Source organism: Suncus etruscus, chromosome X (assembly GCF_024139225.1).
Source record: "Suncus etruscus isolate mSunEtr1 chromosome X, mSunEtr1.pri.cur, whole genome shotgun sequence".
In the NCBI taxonomy this organism is placed as follows: Eukaryota; Metazoa; Chordata; class Mammalia; order Eulipotyphla; family Soricidae; genus Suncus; species Suncus etruscus.
In genome coordinates, this window is record NC_064868.1 from 54,025,916 (window position 1) to 54,038,343 (window position 12,428).

The 12,428-nt window shown below is 44.3% G+C and overlaps 1 non-coding gene across 1 annotated transcript; it reads left to right on the forward strand.

The window, feature by feature from the left end:
* Positions 1 to 9,258: 9,258 nt before the first annotated feature.
* Positions 9,259 to 9,365, forward strand: LOC126000191 (U6 spliceosomal RNA). Its single transcript, XR_007492552.1, has one exon. It is a non-coding gene; the product is annotated as a U6 spliceosomal RNA (small nuclear RNA).
* The last annotated feature ends 3,063 nt before the right edge of the window (positions 9,366 to 12,428 follow it).

A 12,428-nucleotide genomic window follows, 5' to 3' on the forward strand; every position in this document is an offset into this window, starting at 1 on the left:
GGTCCTCTAGAATTCTTGCAGTGCCAGGAACTCCTTGTCATTTCTTTTTATTTATTTATTTACTTATTTTTGGTTTTGGGACCACACCCGGCAGCACTCAGGGGTTACTCCTGGCTCCACACTCAAAAATCACTCCTGGCAAGCTCGGGGAGCCATATGGGATGCCAAGAATTGAACCCAGGTCCATTCCGGGTCAGCTGCATTCAAGGCAAATGCTCTATCGCTGTGCTATCTATCCAGCCCCTCATTTCTTTTTTCTTTTCTTTTTTTTCTTTTTCTTTTTTTCTGGTATTTCAGGCCACACCTGTTTGATGCTCAGGGGTTACTCCTGGCTAAGTGCTCAGAAATCACCCCTGGCTTGGGGGGACCATATGGGACGCCGGGGGATCGAACCACGGTCTTTCCTTGGTTAGCGCTTGCAAGGCAGACACCTTACCTCTAGCGCCACCTCGCCAGCCCCTCTTTTTTTTCCTTTATCTTTATTTAAACACCGTGATTACAAACATGATTATAGTTGTATGATTACAGTCATGTAAAGAGCACCCCCCTTCACCGGTGCAACAATTCCACCACCACTTTTTTCTTTTCTTTTCTTCTTTCTTTCTTTCTTTCTTTCTTTCTTTCTTTCTTTCTTTCTTTCTTTCTTTCTTTCTTTCTTTCGTTCTCTCTCTTTTTTTTTTTTTTTGCTTTTTGGGTCGCTCCTGGCAGGCTCGGGGGACCATATGGGATGTTGGGATTCGAACCACTGTCCTTTTGCATGAATGGCAAATGCTTTACCTCCATGCTATCTCTCTGGCCCCATTTTCTTTTTATTTATTTATTTATTTATTTATTTATTTATTTATTTATTTATTTATTTGGTTTTTGGGTCACACCCAGCAGCCCTCAGGGGTTACTCCTGGCTCCAGGCTCAGAAATCGCTCCTGGCAGACTCAGGGACCATATGGGATGCTGGGATTCGAATCAATGACCTTCTGCATGAAAGGCAAACGCTATCTCTCCGGCCCCTTTTTTAATTTGAGTTTTAGGTTGCAATATTTCATCACCAATCCCTCCGCCACCAGTGAAGCTTCCCTTAGGGAAAGCTTGGGGGACCATATGGGACGCTGGGGATCAAACCAGGTCTGTCTTGGGTCAGCTGCGTGCAAGGCAAATGCCCTACCACTGTGTTGTTGCTCCAGCCCTCCTTCCCCATTTTTTGATGGGGTCCTTGTCATTTCTGAGTAGCTTTCATCTATATCTGGCAACCAGTGGAAACTAATCTCTTGATTTCTCTACCAGTAGACTGCCTGAATTGTATTCTACAAAACAAGATGTGCAGATTTACAAAAGGAGTGATTCTCATGGGACCAAAGAGATAGGACAGCAGCAGGCAGGGCTCTTTCCTTGAGTCAACACAGGTTCAATCCTCAAAACTCCATATAGTCCCCTAAAGTAGTGATCTCTGAGCTCAAAGCCAGGAATAAGCCCTAAGCACAGCTGGATATGGCTCCCCTTCCTCCAAAATATAAACAAAGTGATTCTCAACCCACAAAACAATTTTGGTACTAAGACAGAATAAACAGAATCATTGATTCACAGAAAGGACTTCCATAGAACGGATTTAATAAATTTAGATTTGGATAATATATATAGCTCAGGAATATAACTCAGGAATCGGAGCAATAGCACAGCAGATAGGGTGTTTGTACATGACCAATCCGGGTTCAATCCCTGACATTCCTTATGGTCCCCTGAGCCCACCAAGAGAGGTTCCTGAGTCCAGAACTAGGAGTAACCCCTGATCACTGCTGGGTGTAGCCACCACATCCCCCCAAAATAGAGAACTTCAGTTAGATCCCAGAAATTCTGGTTGCACGAGCACCACCAGAAGTAATCCAAACAGGGAACAAGAAGCACTGAGACATGGCTAATTTCTGGAGCAGTACCAGGTGTAGCTCAAGCTAAAAAGAATGGATTTGTCCATCCCAAACTAGCTTTGTTACTTTCAGAGTACGGTATGTTACGTGTCCACAAAATAGACTTATTTGACTTTTGTCTTCTATACCCAGAATGACCTGAATAGATTTTTTGTCCATACATACATGCTGGTCTTAGAATACCCTTCAGAGAACCTGAGCCCCTATTCAGAAAAGGTCTTTATTTGGATCTCAAAATGTCTGGTATCTACTCTTGACCCTAAGTTTAGAGATGGAACAGGAAAGAAATCAAGAAGGAAAGGAGGGGCCGGAGAGATAGCATGGAGGTAAGGCATTTGCCTTGCATGCAGAAGGATGGTGGTTCGAATCCTGGCATCCCATATGGTCCCCCGAACCAGTCAGAAGCAATTTTTGAGTGCAGAGCCAGGAGGAAGCCCTGAGTGCTGCCGGGTATGACCCAAAAACAAAAACAAAAAAAAAAAAAGAAGGAAAGAAAGCATATGAGAGGGAAATAATGAGAGAATAGAAGGTAGGAGCTTCCATTATATTGGTAATATGGAAAGAGTGGTATAGCTATAAATCCAAAACACAGACTTAACAGCAGTGAAAACATGGGATATAAACTGCAACCACTGAACTTTGTAATGTCCCTGTCAAGGTTGCAGTCAGGCAGGGAGTTGGGCAGTAGGGTGAGATGAAGGACGGTGGACTATGAGAACACTAGTGATGGGAGTTTATACTGGTAGTGGGATTGTTGCTGAACTAATATATGATTAAAACTTAACTATCAATAAGGGCTGGAGTGGTGGCGCAAGCGGTAGGGTGCCTTGCAACATGCTAATCTAGGATGGACCACGGTTCCCCTGGCATCCCATATGGCCCCGCAAGCCTGCCAGGAGCAATTTCTGAGCGCATAGCCAGGAGTAACCCCTGAGCATCACCAGGTGTGGCCCAAAGAACAAAACAAAAAAAAAAAACAAAACAAAAAACAAAACACTTTAACTATCAATAACTTTATAAATCACAGTTCTTTGACTAAATGTAAAAAAAAGTCTGGGCTGGGGCCATATATCAGCCAATTCAGGTTCAATTTCTGGCATCCTGTTGGTCTTCAAGCACCACCAGAAGGGGATGCATCTCCTCACCCCCAAAACCCACACATACAAGATCTGGGACCTGGAGTGATAATGCACTGACTGAGTGGAGAACTTGACTTGCATGCGACTGACCTAGATTCAGTCTCTGGAGCCCTACATGATCCCTCAAACCTGTCAGGAATGATCCCTGTGTACCCTAAGCACTGCTGGCAGTGTCCTCCAAACAAAAAATAATCAGTTAAAAATATAAAATTAGGCCAAAACATGTGTGAGGTTTGGGGTTTGATCTCTGTCACTATAAAAACAGAAAACAAAGAAAAATATCAAATAGGGCTAGAGCTGGGGCTGGAGAGATAGCATGGAGGTAGGGTGTTTGCCTTGCATGCAGAAGGATGGTGGTTCAAATCTGGCATCCCATATGGTCCCCCAAGCTTGCCAGGAGCAATTTCTGAGCATAGAGCGCTGCCAGGTGTGACCCAAAACAAACAAACAAACAAAAAATAGGACCAGAGCAATACAGTGGGTAAGGCAGTTGCTTTGCATATAGCTGACCCAGGTTCCTGGAAGCATAGTCATGGATAACCCCTGAACATCACTGGATGTGGCTCAAAAACAACCAAAAATATTTTTTTTGGTTTTTAGGCCACACCCGGCTATGCTCAGGGGTTACTTCTGGCTAGCTGCTCAGAAATAGCTCCTTGGCAGGCACGGGGGACCATATGGGATGCCGGTATTCAAACCAACCACCTTAGGTCCTGGGTTGGCTGCTTGCAAGGCAAACGCCACTGTGCTATCTCTCTGCCCCCCCCCCATTTTTAATATCATATCTGGTGCTGAAATTTGGCAAATATTTTTTGTTTTGTTTTGGGTGTTACACTCAGCAGTGCTGAGCACCTATACTGACTAAATCATCAGTGGTGCTCTTGGCAATACTGGAGGACCATGAAATGCTTAGGAGTCAACTTGAGCTTACTGCATGGAAAGGATGCTCTCAACCAATCAAGGTACTTCCATAGTCCTTACTTTTTTTTTTTTTTTTTGGTTTTGGGGCCACACCCAGTGATGCTCAGGGATTACTCCTGGCTTTGCACTCAGGAATCCCTCCTGGCTTGGGGGACCATATGGGACTCCGGGGTATCGAATCGCAGTTCCTCCTAGGTCAGCTACGTGCAAGGCAAACACCCTACCGCTGAGCCACCGCTCTGCCCTCCCCCATTTTAGTTTAGTTTTTGTGCTTAGAACACATTGCTGTCTCTTCTCTTCACTGGAGAAATGCTCTTGAAACTAGTTGAGGGTTCATATACGGTGCCAGGAATCAAACACAGGCTATCTATGTGCAAGGCAAGCACCCTGCCATTTGTACTTTTGCTTTAGTTTAAACTGAATTTTTCTTTGATTTTTGGGCCGCATTTGGCTCTGCACTCAGGAATTACTCCTGGTGGTGCTCGGGAAACCATATGGGATGCCAGCGATCTAACTGCATACAAGGCAAACAAATATTACATATTTTGCTTTTTGGGCCACACCCAGTGATGCTCAGAGGTTACTCTTGGCTATGTGCTCAGACATCACTCCTGGCTTAGGGGACCTTATAGGACACTGAGGGATTGAACTGCGGTCTATCCTAGGTTAGCACATACAAGGCAAATGCCCTACTGCTTGCTCCCCCACTCCAGCCCCACAAAATGTATTTTTGGTTTTATTTTTTAGGGGGCCATACCTGGCAGTATAATTCTAATCTTTCTCTAAATTATTTATTTATTGCTTTTAAGACCACACCTGGAGGTGCTCAGGGCTTACTTCTGGTTCTGTGTTCAGGGATTACTCCTGGCTAGGCTTGGGCGGTCATATAATCAAGGCCAGGGATTGAACCCATGTCCTCTGAATGTAAGAAAAGCACTTTACTTCCTCATTGTACTTTTTCATTTTCTTTTATTATTTTTACTTAATTTATTTAAAGAACATGCATCACAAAGTTGACCATAATGCATTTGTTTCCAAATAGTGAAGCAAAGCTATTTTATAAAAGAATATAAATAAAAAAAGAAAAAGAAAAAAGGAAGAGAAGTTTTTTAAACAGGGGGCAGAATATTAAAAAAAAGTGGGTAGAGCACTTGCCTTGCATTTGGCTGACCTATGTTCGATCTCCGGAATCCCACCAGGATTCCCACACCCACCAGAAATGACTCCTGATCACAAAGACAGGAATAAACTGAGCACTGCTGAGTGTGTCCCCTTAAAAAAAGTACAGTGACAAGGAAGGAAATGTGTGAAAATTGTTGTATTTATGTATGTCCAATGTATGTCATTGAGTCATTGGCAGAAGGTTTTGTAAGCCCTTGTTGGTAGCTGACTATTCTGTTAATTTGTTTCCAAACATTAAGTTACTTCACTACACATTGGCAACTAAATTGGTGTGTTCCTATGGGGATGACAGCATCAAATAAATTAAATTGTCCAGGAATTCAAAGTACTATTACTGATACTGCGGCCTTTGTGGGCATATTCTCAGCTGTCAGGTATCCTGGAAATAGTAGAATGTGGAGGTGGAGGTCCCGCATTCACTCCAAAAAAAGCCCTGGTGATCTAAGCCCAAATAGTGACATACCTGGAGTTTGGTCAGATTGGTGTATCTGCAGAGAATCATAGAGAAGTGGCGGAGCAGGGCCATAGGCAAAGAGATTATGATTGATGGATGCAGCAGTCATGGCTTTAGCAGAGCAGGGCTTGGCCTGCCCTCTGCTTCTGAGATTGCCATCTTTCACCTGCGTGGCTGGTGTACACATGATTTTTTACAGCTTGGTTTACATCTCCTTTGAGAAAAGAGTGAGTCTATAGAGCTGGACTGGTATGAACATGGCGATTGCGTTTGTTTTATTTTTGGACCACATCCAATAATTCTCAGGGGCTAATCCTGGGTTTGCACTCAGGACTTTCTTCTTGCAGTGCTTGGGTTCCAAATGGGATGCTCGAGATCAAACCCTGGTCAGCCTTGTGCAAAGCAAATGCCCTACCTGTTCTATTGCCTCTCTGGTTCTCTTTGCTGTACTATTGATCTGGCCTCTCATTATTTCCTTTGTTGAGTTGTTCTATTTACTTTTGCATCAATTTGAGCACACTTGGTTTTTTTCCCCGAAACCTTTATGTACTAACTTACTTGTATTTTGCTGTTGTTTTGGGGCCACACCTAGCAATGCTCAGGGCTTACTCCTGAGTCTGTATTCAGGTTCATTCCTGGCAGTGCTATAAGGACCACATGGAATGCCAGGGATCACTTAGGTTGGCACTGTGCTTGACAAGCAGGTATGCTGTACTATCCCTGGCCCCAACTAACTTACAATTTTTAGCTACTTTTAAATAATATTTTTATGTAAACTCCGTGATTACAAACATGATTGTAGTTGGGTTTGTTTTCCATAAAGACTGGACTAGGTGTCATTCCCACCAGCAGTGAATGAGAGTTCCTTTCTCCCCACATCCTCGTATATAGAACAACACGTAGGTAAAACATTCCATGACATTGAGATTAAAGGCATCTTCAAGGAGAAAACATCACTCTCCAAACAAGTGGAAGCAGAGATAAACAGATGAGAAGCTTCTGCACCTCAAAGGAAATAGTGCGTAGAATACAAAAGCCACCCACAGAATGGAAGAAACTATTCACCCAATACCCATCAGATAAGTGGCTAATATAGAAGATATACAATGTACTGACAGAACTTAACAAGAAAAATACATCTAACTTCATCAAAATATAAGGAGAAATGAACAGACAATTTCTCAAAGAAGAAATACAAATGGCCCAAAGGCACATGAAAATAGCTCTACATCACTAATAATCAGGGAGAGGCAAATCAAAACAACAAGGTACCATCTCACACCACAGAGACTGGCACACATCACAAAGAACAAGAATAATCAGTGCTGGGGCCGGCGAGGTGGCGCTAGAGGTAAGGTGTCTGCCTTGCAAGCGCTAGCCAAGGAAAGGACCACGGTTCGATCCCCCGGTGTCCCATATGGTTCCCCCCAAGCCAGGGGCAATTTCTGAGCGCGTAGCCAGGAGTAACCCCTGAGCATCAAACGGGTGTGGCCCGAAAAACCAAAAAAAAAAAAAAAAAAAAAAAAAAAAGAATAATCAGTGCTGATAAGGACGTGGAGAGAAAGGAATTTTTAGCTATTTTTGTTGATATTTTGTCTTTTCAATTCAGATTTTTCATTCTTTTAAAATATATTAATAAAGTTCTAAAAAAACAAAACAAAACTCAAACCTTTTTCGATCCAAAGTACAACAGATAGGGTGTTTGTCTTGCACAAGCCTGACTCAGGTTCAATCCCCGGTACCACATATGGTCTCCCGAGCCCTGCCAGGAGTGGTTCCTGAGTGCAGAGTTAAGGAGTAATTCCTGAACAATGCTGGGTGTAGCCCCAAAACAAAAAATATTTTTGGGGAGTTTCAATGGTGTACAGGGTTTACTTCTTTTTTGGGGTGCACACCGGTGACGCTCAGGGGTTACTCCTGGTTATGCACTCAGAAATTGCTCCTGGCTTGAAGGACCATATTGGATGCTGGGGGATCGAACAGCGGTCCGTCCTAGTTCAGCCGCTTGCAAGGCAAACTTGACCTTACCGCTGTGCCACTGCTCTGGCCCCAGGGTTTATTTCTTTTGGGGGGCGGTCAGACTCGGTGGTAATCAGAGGTTACTCCTGGTTCTGTGCTCAGAAATCGCTCCTGGCAGGCATGGGGGACCATATGGGATGCCGGAATTCAAACCACTGTCCGTCCTGGAACGCCTGTATGCAAGGCAAAGGCCCTTCAGCTGTGGATCTCTTTGGCTCCTTTTTTTTGGGCCACACCCAGTGATGCTCAGGGGTTACTATGCACTCAGAAATCGCCCCTGGCTTGGGGGACCATATGGGATGCTAGAGGATTGAACTGTGGTCTGTCCTAGGCTAGCGCGTGCAAGGCAGATGCTTTACCGCTTGCACCACCATTCCGGCCCCCAGGGTTTACTTCTGTCCTTAGAGATTAGTTCTGAAGGAGATAGTGATACCCTGTGGAGTGCCAGATATTGAACTCAGATCAGCCACATGCAAGGTAAGCGCCCACTGAATCCCTATCTCTCCGGCCTCCCTTATTTTTTATTTTTGAGTTTCTTTATTCTTTTGTTTTTGGGTCACACCCGGCAGTGCTCAGATGTTACTCGTGGCTCCATGCTCAGAAATCGCCTGTGGCAGGCACAGGGTATTATATGGGATGCCGGGATTTGAACCACAGAGTTTCTGCATGCAAGGCAAATGCTTACCTCCATGCTATCTCTCCGGTCCTGTTTTATTCTCTACTGCACTTGTTCTTTTCTCATTGCGTGGTTCCTCTGTGACTCATAGATGCATGGGTTTTATTCAACGTGCTCTTTTTTTCCCAAATTTTTGCCAGATAGTTTGTTTTCTTTTGTTTTGATGCCACACTCAGTGGCTCTCAGGGGTTACTCCTGACTTTGCACTCAGAAATTATTTCTGACAGGCTTAGGGGACCATGTGGAATACTGGGCATTGAACACAGGTTGGCTGTTCACAAGTCAAATACCCTACTCACTGTGCTATTGCTCTGGCCCCTGTCAGATAGATTTTATTGAAATTTATTTAGAACTGTGTGAGAGGAAAAGAGAGCACATAGGTGTTTAAGAGAGAATTTGGGCTTCTGTAGAGTAGAAAGCAAACAAAGAAAAATGGAGACAAACAAGATATGTGTTCAAGGGAGAAGATGGGCTTAAAGAGCAAACCCAGTTGTGTCTTGTGTTGTTTTGATTTTGTCTTTGTTTTGGGGCCATACCCAGTTGTTCTCAGGGCTTACTCCTGGCACTATGCTCTGGAATAACTCCTGGTGTTTTGGGTTTAGGACTGAGAAGAAGGCAGTGTCCTACCTTCTGTATTATCTCTTTTCACTTCCCAACTTCTATATTTAAAAAAATATTCAGTTTTTCATAGAAATATCTGCACTTGGGCCTGAAGAGATAGCACAGCGGCGTTTGCCTTGCAAGCAGCCGATCCAGGACCAAAGGTGATTGGTTCGAATCCCGGTGTCCCATATGGTCCCCCGTGCCTGCCAGGAGCTATTTCTGAGCAGACAGCCAGGAGTAACCCTTGAGCATTGCTGGGTGTGGCCCAAAAACCAAAACAAACAAACAAAAAAAACAAAAACAAAAAACAAAAAACCAAAAAAAAAAAAAAGAAATATTTGCACTGTGCTCGCTTCGGCAGCACATATACTAAAATTGGAATGATACAGAGAAGATTAGCATGGCCCCTGCAAGAGGATGACACGCAAGTTCGTGAAGCATTCTATATTTTATCTACGAATAAGGGGCACCATGTCCTATTTGGAAACATCTCTTCATCTCGATGTGGACCTAAATAGATTGAGTTTTTCTTTTCTATTAAGTCTTTACTATTAAAGCCTTTGAAAACTGCAAAAAAGAAGAGAAATATTTGCATTTATGGTGAACATACTTGTTGATTTTAATTTTGTTGTGATTTTAATTTTCTTAGTGGAATTAAGATAATTCTTTTTTTCCTTCTTTTGGTTTTTGGGCCACACCTGTTTGATGCTCAGAGGTTATTCCTGGCTAAGCACTCGGAAATTTCCCCTGGCTTGGGGGGACCATATGGGACGCCGGGAGATTGAAACGAAGTCCTTCCTTGGCTAGCGCTTGCAAGACCTTACCTCTAGCGCCACCTCTTCGGCCCTGGAATTAGGATAATTCTTAATTAGGAAGTAGGATTTTCCTAATTTTGGCATAGTTTGTATTGCCTTTTTCCCCCTATTACTTTCAAAATCTACATTTGTTTGTTTGTTTTGAAGTCACCCTAGTGGTGCTTAGGTCTAACTCCTGGTTCTTTACTTAGGAATCACCCCTGATGGAGACAGAACCATATTAGATGCCAGGGATATAAACTAGATCAATCAGCCACATGCAAGCCATAGCCTTATCCATTGTACTATTTCTCCAATCCTCTGCTGACAATTTAACGAGAACCTCAAGCAAGTGCCTGAATCCAAACTTCATGGATGAGGTTGATTGGTTTATTTTTTGGTTTGGGAGCAATAACCATCATGCTCAGGGCCTAATCCTAGCTTTATTCTCTTTGCTCCTGGCAATGCTTAGGGGACCATTCAATGCTGGGGTCCAAACATGGACCTCCACTGAACTATCTCTGAAGAGCGAGGCATAACCCTTGTTGAGCATTGCCATTGAATACAGAACACAGGAGTAAACCATGAGCACTATTGAGTGTGCCTCAAACACACAAACAGGTGTCCGTCCTACCCCACAGGACCAGCACAGTTATGCTACAATCTAGGAACCTGTGTTTCCCCCTCTACTTTCTCCAGGGCTGGTGAAGGCTGAGCTTCATTTTTTTGAGGGGGATTTGGGTCACACCCGGCCGCGCTCAGGGGTTACTCCTGGCTCTATGCTCAGAAGTCGCTCCTGGCAGGCTCAGGGGACCATATGGGATGCCGGGATTCGAACCACTGACCTTCTGCATGCAAGGCAAACACTTTACCTCCATGCTATCTCTCCGGCCCCTGGCTGAGCTTTTTTTTAAAAAAAAAACACAACAAATTTATTAATTGATTGCTTTTTGAGCCACACCCAGCAAGGCTCAGGGGTCACACTCTTGGTTCTGCACTCAGAAATTGGCCTGGTAGGCTGAGAGACCATATGGGATGCTGAGAATTGAACCGGATCCCTCCTGGTTTACTGCATGCAAGGCAAATGCCCTATTGCTGTGTTATCTCTCCACTCCAAGGCTTAGCTTCTTGAATCCAGGCTTCCTGGTTACAAAACATGCACTCAGCCTATGGAGCTCTCTCCCTAGGTTAGAGTCTGACTTAGGGAGGGTCTTGACCCTGGGTCAAGAACTCATAAGGAGTCAGCATAACAGGATGTGCAGGATGTGGGGGGTTGCAGACAATGTGCTTTCTAATAAATCTGATTATCAGTCACTATTTTCTTTGCTTTTTCTTGTTTTGGGCCATACCTAATAATCTCAGGGATCACTACTGGCAGGAGTCAGGGGATCATATGTGATTCTGGGGATCAAACTAGGATCAGCCACCTGCAAGGCAAGAGTATTAGCGCTGTACTATCTTTCTGTCCCAGATACTATATTCTTTTTTTTTTTTTTGGTTTTTGGTTCACACCCAGCAGCACTCAGGGGTTACTCTTGGCTCTACGCTCAGAAATCTCTCCTGGCAGGCTCAGGGGACCATATGGGATGCTGGGATTCGAACCACCGACCTTCTGCATGAAAGGCAAATGCCTTACCTCCATGCTATCTCTCAGGCCCCACACTATATTCTTTTTTTTTCACAATATTCTTTTTTTTTTTTTTTTTTTTTTTTTTTTTTTTTGGTTTTTTTTTTTGGGCCACACCCAGTAACGCTCAGGGGTTACTCCTGGCTATGCGGTCAGAAGTTGCTCCTGGCTTGGGGGACCATATGGGACACCGGGGGATCGAACTGCGGTCCGTCCAAGGTTAGCGCAGGCAAGGCAGGCACCTTACCTTTAGCGCCACCGCCCGGCCCCACAATATTCTTTATATCTATATTTTATTGGGATTGCACCAACATCTCTTGGGCAAGAAGTGTCCTGAGTGGAAAGTTTCAGAAACCCTGGGCTGAGGCCTGAGAGATACCATGTAGATAGGGCATTTGCCGTGCATGCAGGAGGACGGTGGTCTGAATCCCGGCATCCCATATGGTCCCCTGAGCTTGCCAGGAGCGATTTCTGAGAGTAGAGCCAGGAGTGACCGAGTGCTGCTGGGTGTGGCCCCCGCATAAAACAACAAACAAAACCAAAACCAAAAACAGAAACCCTGGGCTGGCACAAGGAAGCAGTGGCTCGTAATGTTTGTCATCTTGGCAGGAACCAGGAATCCTTGGTGACTGATGGAGCTTTCTGTATTATAGGACAGTCAAATGTCAGATCCAGACAGCACTTCCCTGGCCCACAGCCATACCAGCTGCCATTTACAGACATGATTTTTCTGATTTTTCAAAACTCTGAGCTCATTCATCAAAGTGTCCCTAGAGGGGTTAGTTGATCACTGACCAAAGAACCAACTCAGATCCTCAGAAGATCAGATACCCATATTGGATGGCTCTCTAAAGGAGGTGCCTGAGCCTTTTGGGGGGGCAAAATCTGCAGTGCTCGGGGATTACTCCTGGATTTATGTTCAGGGATCATTCCTGGCAGGGCTCTAAGTAGCACATCGAGTGTTGGGGGATCAAATCGTGGTTGGTTATATACAAAGCAAAGCCTTACTTGCTTTAATATCTCTATGGGGGCCAGGAGAGATAGTACAGCAGGTAGGGCATTTTCCTTGAATGCGGCCAACCTGGGTACAATCC